The sequence below is a fragment of the Octopus bimaculoides genome, chromosome 12, assembly GCF_001194135.2.
Source record: "Octopus bimaculoides isolate UCB-OBI-ISO-001 chromosome 12, ASM119413v2, whole genome shotgun sequence".
In the NCBI taxonomy this organism is placed as follows: Eukaryota; Metazoa; Mollusca; class Cephalopoda; order Octopoda; family Octopodidae; genus Octopus; species Octopus bimaculoides.
The window spans coordinates 9,927,294-9,934,793 of record NC_068992.1 but is presented as its reverse complement, the minus strand read 5'-3'; the positions used below and the strand labels follow the sequence as shown (position 1 = coordinate 9,934,793).

Below are 7,500 nucleotides of genomic sequence, written 5' to 3'. Positions count from 1 at the left end.
TCCTCACTGTTCTGAGCTTGAATCTTGTGGTGATCAACTTGAGTCAGAAAATAATTCACACATACACAAACTAGACAATGGTTAAATTAGTTTTACATTGCTCTACTCTGAACAAAAGTTAGTCTTGTACCTTGTGAAATCTAATTTGAAAGCAGCAAATGATTTGTGAAGAAGGAAATGTTTCTCATTAATTCTATAATTTTGCCTGTAGACTGTTAAATGAGTTTAGTTGAACATTTCCCAATTCCTTTTTGTATGAGTCTTTAAGACAGTAATGAACTCTCGTGTTTTATACTAACAGTTCAAGGGGACAGGTTTCTTTCTTACTTCTAATAGTTTCTAAAGGCAAAGATTTCACATAGATTTTGTGTGTCGTGTGTGCATGTTCATACTATGCATGTTGATGTTTTATCTTATTTCAGTCATCATAAATCAATATTGATGGATGATAACTTGATAATGTGTTTAGAACGATATATTTCTGCATATCCTGTTTACAACCTTTGATCATTTAACTGAGAGGTTCCCTGTTAAGAAATCTAATTGAATTATTGTTTTCTTCTACTCTTTCAGAATTTATTATCATTGATCTGAGAATAAAGTGTATGACTTGATATTGTGTCATAGTTACTCAAGCTGTACAGTCTATTGTTCTTGGAATCTAATGCCTATGTTCACTCAGCTGGATCTTCTGGGAGATTTCATAGCTATGGATTGTCTCGGGTAGTGTAACTCCCCATTTTCAATGAATGAAGAATTGGGTAAAGTAATTATCATTGTCTTAAGGTATAAGATGGGTCTGTCTATATTAAAAATGAAATGGTTAATAATATATAATTGGTTTGTATAATCTTGATTAAATATATTTTGGACCAAAATGATCATCAAAATTAGTTTTTTTTTTACTTTTATAATCAACTTTTTATGTTTTCATTTGTTAGATGTGTTATTATTGATTTCTAACATTGGCATAAGGACATTAATTTTAAGGGAAGGTTGATTAAATTGACCCTAGATCTGAACTGGTACTTGATTTTTGTCAACCTTGAAAAATTGAAATGCCAAGTTCACTTTGGGAATTGAACTTGAAATTTAAGGCCTAAGTCAATCTAAGTCATTTTCACTACTTTATTGATTCAATTGATCTATTGCCCAATTGAGATGAACGCTATTAGACAAATTATTATGGTGCACATTCATTTAATATTCCTTGCTAGTATACTTTATCATGTCATAGCTTTCAATGACAGTTTAGTTAATTTTGTGGATTAACTAAGTATAAATAGTTATCTTTTTCAAAGTCTTGACTTGCTACATGAATTTTATTGTCAGTACAAAAATCTGACCCTTCTTATCCTGTCTCAGACCAAGTTGTATCCTTTAATAAGCCTTCTTTTATTTACATGAATTACCCTTTTTTAGGAAAATGTGTGAGATCACATCTTTTCTGTCTCACGTAACCTTGAATAACAATATCAACATATCTCAGTGTGTTGCTATTTAGTCCTTGCCAACCAAAGTAAATGTTAATTAACAGGTAACTGCTTTCTGTAATGAGTAAATGGCAGAAATAAAATTATTTAATATCTTATTAAAAGACATAGAGTGAATGACAGCTGATTTTATGATGAGCTCCTGACAGAAACTCTACATGGCCACTTAATTTCCTGGAAAAGAAGGTAAATCTCTTGTAAACCAGACTCGGACATGTTTGAAAAACAAAACAAACAAAAACATTGGATAATGTAGTCCAGGGTCCACAGTGCTTGAATAAATGGAATGGACATGACTGGAATTCTTTTGATTGTGTGTTCAACCAAAATTAAGTTGTGGATAATCAGCAACAGCAATAATTTCCTATGAAAGTCCCAATATTCTTATATTTTCCAGATCCCCATTTTGGTTGTGTTATATAGACTTCAGAATATTGTTAGATGTGAAAAGAAGTGAGTGAAAATATTAGCTTTGTTGAGAAATCTGTACCATATTCAGAATATTAGAAGAGAATAAATATATGTGGCATTATTAAATATGTAGCAATTGCTTTATTTACTGATCAGAAAGTATGCTTGCCTCACTGAAGGATATTTCATTGGATATTCAGTTGGCTATTTGCATAAAATGTCTCTCCCCAACAATTTCATTTTACAATACAGTTGTTGTGCTAAATCTTCTCTCTCCAGCAAAATGAGCTCCATTGCAGCCTTTTGATCATATCCCGCGTATTGAGACATATTTTTTTGCATTCTGTGTGGACTGATAATATTATTGAATATAAATGCCATATATTCTCATTGCATATATAACCAGTGCTAGTTTGTGGAACTTTATGCATCACTTGTCTATCTAATGAGTCATATTATTCTTTGCGTATTGTTGAGGTTATTATCCAGTTGTAATATAACAGAAGTGGGTGAATTTGCTAACACACACACACACACACACACACACACACACACACACACACACACACAGTTAAGATTGATAGTGACTTTTGAAGTTTCAAACGTTCAGTTTGAAAAGTCTCAAGAGGCAAAACTTCAAAGTTACTGTCCATATTAAAAAAAATATAAATTTAATGTAATATCTTTGTTAAATATTTCACTACAATATTGAGTTCTTAGTTAACGCTTTTCATTTTTGTATATAACTAGCACACTTCTGCATCTATCTACATTTCTATCTTGATTCAGTCCCTAGACTGTGGCCATGCTGGGGCACTACCTTGAAGGGTTTAGTTAACAGATTTAACAAATTGACCTCTGTACTTATTTTTTTAGTTTGGTACTTATTCTATCTGTTCTTATTGCCAAAGTGTTGGAAGACAAACACAAAACTACACACATGTATATGATAGGCTTCTTTCAGTTTCTCTCTACTAAATCCCTTTTCAAGGCTTTGGTTGACCCCAGGCTACAATAGAAGATACTTGCCCAAGGTGCCCACATGGTAGGACTGAACCTTGAATCATATGGTTGGGAAACAAACTTCTTACCACACAACCATGCAATCCATCACATAAGACACCATCAATCTAAGAATTAGATTATACTTTCTTATGCTGTAAGAATTAGTAATTAGTAATTTGATTGTATTGCAGGATATTTGAATCAATCAATTAATTATATTTTCAATCTGTTGTCTATAGGCTTAAAATTTTATTTAAAGAAAATTAGCATTTCAAAGAGTATGAGAGAACTTTGAAACCACCCATTTTCTTAAAATTTAGAGGCCAGTGGTAGTCTAGTGGTTATTGATCTTCTGATATACCATTAAATTATTGATAATTGATAAATAATATTTTTATCTGGAAGTCAGTTTTTATATTTCACATGGGTTAACTTGGAATGTTTTTGGGATTAATACCCTCTATTTAAAAATGTGATATTTGTTTATATGTAAGGAACATATAGTATTAATGTCTAATTTTCTATGTTGGTTTAATGTAAAGACAATGACAGCATTTTTTAATTGGTCTTCATTTTGTACTATATCATTAGTGAAGAATAATACTTCTCGATCTGACCTTGATTGTTGTTGTTGGCACTCCGTTGCTTACGACGTCGAGGGTTCCAGTTGATCCGATCAACAGAACAGCCTGCTCGTGAAATTAACGTGCAAGTGGCTGAGCACTCCACAGACACGTGTACCCTTAACGTAGTTCTCGGGGATATTCAGCGTGACACAGTGTGACAAAGCTGACCCTTTGAATTACAGGCACAACAGAAACAGGAAGTAAGAGTGAGAGAAAGTTGTGGTGAAAGAGTATATGCAAGGTTCGCCACCATCCCCTGCCGGAGCCTCGTGGAGCTCTTGGGTATTTTCGCTCAATAAACACTCACAACGCCCGGTCTAGGAATCGAAACCGCAATCCTATGACCGCGAGTCCGCTGCCCTAACCACTGGGTCATTGCGCCTCCGCTAACCTTGATACATTATTCTTAATTCTTCTTTAGTTGGTTCATTTCCAAATCAGTACCTCTTATGTTTTTGGTTTTTTTTTTTTTCACCAAGCTTTCCTTCTCTCTTCCACATCACATATCCAGATCTCCATCCATAAACCACAGACATTGGCAATCATTCACATTCTTCAATTCACTAGTGCTCAAATCTCAACCCTTTTTTAATTTTTTTTATTTTGCAATGATAATGATTGCAGATCTTTTTCTGTCAGCACCTCCACCCCCAATCATCTCCTATTCATACTTCAGTGCCAAGCAAACCTTACACTGCCTCTGGTTGCCAGAGAGAAAACTGTTGTTTGCTCAGGAAGTGTCACCATCTCCACCTACAACTCTGATTATATCCCTGTAATGAACCTGTACTCTTTATACTTTATTAGTCTGCACATATTCTTATTTTAGCAGTTATATGCTTTGGAAATACTAACTCATTAGGAAATTAATTTATATAATTATACATGTGTAGGTGTGGCTGTATTTGTGGTGTTAGTACTGCAGCTGCTGACTGAAACTGAATTACTATGGCAACTGTTGTTGATGTTGCTGTTGTTGCAATACTTCCTCCTCCTCCTCCTCCTTCCTTCCTGTATAAGATTAGCTGTACTGGAGGCTTTAACCTAAGTGCAACATATCAACAAGCACTCATCAATTATACAATGTCTGTGCTGCCTATGGCTAAAGCAACACCTAACATTTGAAGTGTTGATCAAGTGGTTTGTGTATTTGAGTATGTGTGATGGGTAGGAAAATGTTAAATACTGCTAGAAGCCTCAGGGATCTGTAAAGTTAGTAATTGCCTAGATCCTTGAATTAAGCAGATGAGAAATGAATCTTTCTTTGGCTAGGACACTTGCCTACCAGAGGTGCCTTCATCAGCTGTCTCTTCTATGAAGCATATAGTGTGAGCATGTTGTCTAAGTGCTGTGAAGAATCATGTCATGCGCTTGGCTATTTTGCATACATGCACAAGCATATGTTTACGTGTGCATGCACTTTCAGATGCATGTAGAGGAAGCAGAGTAAAAGTAGAATGCATTTGTGATACTTTGATGTTGAAATTTTTAAATTGATATCCTGTAACTCTTTGAGAACATATATTGACAGGCTTTTTATGTTGAAATGTTGTTAGGCTGCCAACATTTTTTTATATTCAGTCAAGGGTTTTTACACTCACTACACTAGTGAACGTTTTGTTGGGCTGGGGTGGGGAACAAACCATCTCTGGTGGTCTCTGTTGGATATATGACAGAAAATAGCTTTCAAGCAGAGATACATTTAGATGCATTTGTCTACTTTTTTCTACTAGGTTTTCTGTCTTAAGGATACAGATAAGAATTAGCTGTTGTATAACTGATGGCAGATATTGCACTCTTCTCTCTCTCTCTCTCTCTGCTTTGTTTTGTAGCTCTATCAGTTCATCATTTCAGTATTGTCTTGCTTTTTTAGAAAGAAATTATTAATTTAAAGTGAAATTGAAAAGTAATTTAGGAATACAAAGTTTTTTTTCATTGGAAAATGTATTTATGTACACACATACACACGCATATATATTATTATATGTTGCTGTTTTTATGTAGTTACATGTTGTCAGACATGAACTGAAAGATTTCCTCAAAGCATTTAGAATATTAAATCTAATTTTTGCTAGGAAAAGGTTGACAATGATTTCAAAGTGCCGTCATGCACCAGTTTTGTCAGATTGCAAAATTTTTAGCCATTTCTGCTGTTTTATATGCTTTGGTTCTCTGTGGTTGGGATCTATCAAATGATACACATGGTGATTACCATTTCTTCTTTACAGAAGAAGTCCATCTCTTGAATTAGTAAATTCCATCATGTGACCTCATGTGACTAGCAATTCCAGCTTTGGACAAATAAAGACCCTACCGAGTTAAATTTTCAGGTAGAAAAATGTTTGGCATTAAGTCAAGCCCTGTTTACACCATGTGCATTTCAATGTGGAGTGTTCAGATGCTTTACAACCATCATTGATTACTTCTTTCCAAACCAGTCAATCTTCCATTGTCTGCTCCCAGTCTTCAACATCCACACTAAGAGCCTTATGTCATTTTTGACAACATCACTAAAATGCTTCTTTGGTTTATATTTTGGACGTTTACCATGTTGCAATTCCCTCTAAAACAACTGCTCAGGTAACTTAGCATCCTGTATCCTAGTAAGATGCCTAGCCCAACGCATCTGATTGCATATGAGGAGAATCTCAATACTGGATGTGTTCACTCACTGAAGAAGAATGCCAGTTGATGTTAGTCTGCCATTTGATGTTTAATATCTTATACATGAAATTTATATAAAATCTACTTAAATATTTGCTGTACTCGATATTATATTCTACTTACTTTTATTTTTGATTCTTATTTATGTAAACCTATATTATTTAAATTCACTTTTTTTTTTTTCCAGTTTGATAATGGCTCACAGTAAATGGTTACTGAATTACATGATTAACCAACATCAAGCAGTCACCTCTGGATTATTTTAAACAAGGAACTTTGGAAATCAAAAATTATGGGCAATTGGCAATTGGCAACGGAAACTTTGGTTGCCAAAGGAGGCTCCACAAAAATATTGGATTATTTAAAGAAATGTTTAATTGATATCCTATGAAACAATAAGTAACTGATATTTGAATAAAATTATAAAATTAAGGTAAGTACAAAACCAAAATGTATTCAGTTTTTGCAAACTGTGTTTTCACTTTAACCTATATTCGGGTTTTTTTTTCTTGTAATTCCAAGAGGAATTGCTGCAGTTGTGCTTTCGGTATCTTTATAACAATAAGAATTTCTCACTTGTGCCACAAGGCTGCAAATCACCATCATCATCAGGTCAGGTGACTTGCCTAGATCAACAAGTCATGTTGGTCTTTTGATAGCCAAATGTCTCTTCTGCACATGCTACGATTACAGATGATTGCAGTAGTTTGCTAACTGAACTGGTTGATCCTGGCTCTTGACAGTTTGTTGATTGTGTATCTGCTCAGCACCTGGTGATATTCTCCATTGGGTCAATAAGTTCATCTGCTGAAATAGTTCACATCCATTGTGCAGCATCCCATGATTTCAACATAACCCTGGCGTGGATGGTTACCAGGTGGTAAGCATTGCCAAGAGGTCACCCATAATTTGGTCCAGGGCTGTTTATTCCCATATTCATAGCTTACCTCTATTTGCATGCCAATTAACCCATAACTGAGATCTGGACAGGTGCTACTACTCTGGGTTAGAGTAGATCTGAGAACATCAGTGGTCAGGAGGTGGTTCCACACTCCTCAGAGCCCTTGGAATACCCAAACCAGGGCCCCACTGCCAGATGCAGTTTAAAGGAGGGGCATAATTGACAGAATCAGTTACAGCATACAATGCTCTATTGTTCCTGGAGAAACGAGAGGTGAAATTCACCCCAGGAAGATTTGCTCTTGGAAATGTAAAGCGACTTAACTAAATACTGCATACCATTTTATCTAATATGCCACCATTTTGGTTTTTTTTTTTTTTACTCCAACACCTTGTTAGTA

The 7,500-nt window shown here is 34.8% G+C and overlaps 1 protein-coding gene across 1 annotated transcript in view; it reads left to right on the top strand.

The window, feature by feature from the left end:
* Positions 1-7,500, top strand: part of LOC106876754 (DENN domain-containing protein 4C) — a 129,521-nt gene that overhangs the window by 45,099 nt on the left and 76,922 nt on the right. The window contains exon 2 of the mRNA XM_014925442.2: positions 6,387-6,632. The gene's annotated coding sequence lies outside the window, so the exon portion shown is untranslated. The remainder of the gene's footprint in view (positions 1-6,386; positions 6,633-7,500) is intronic.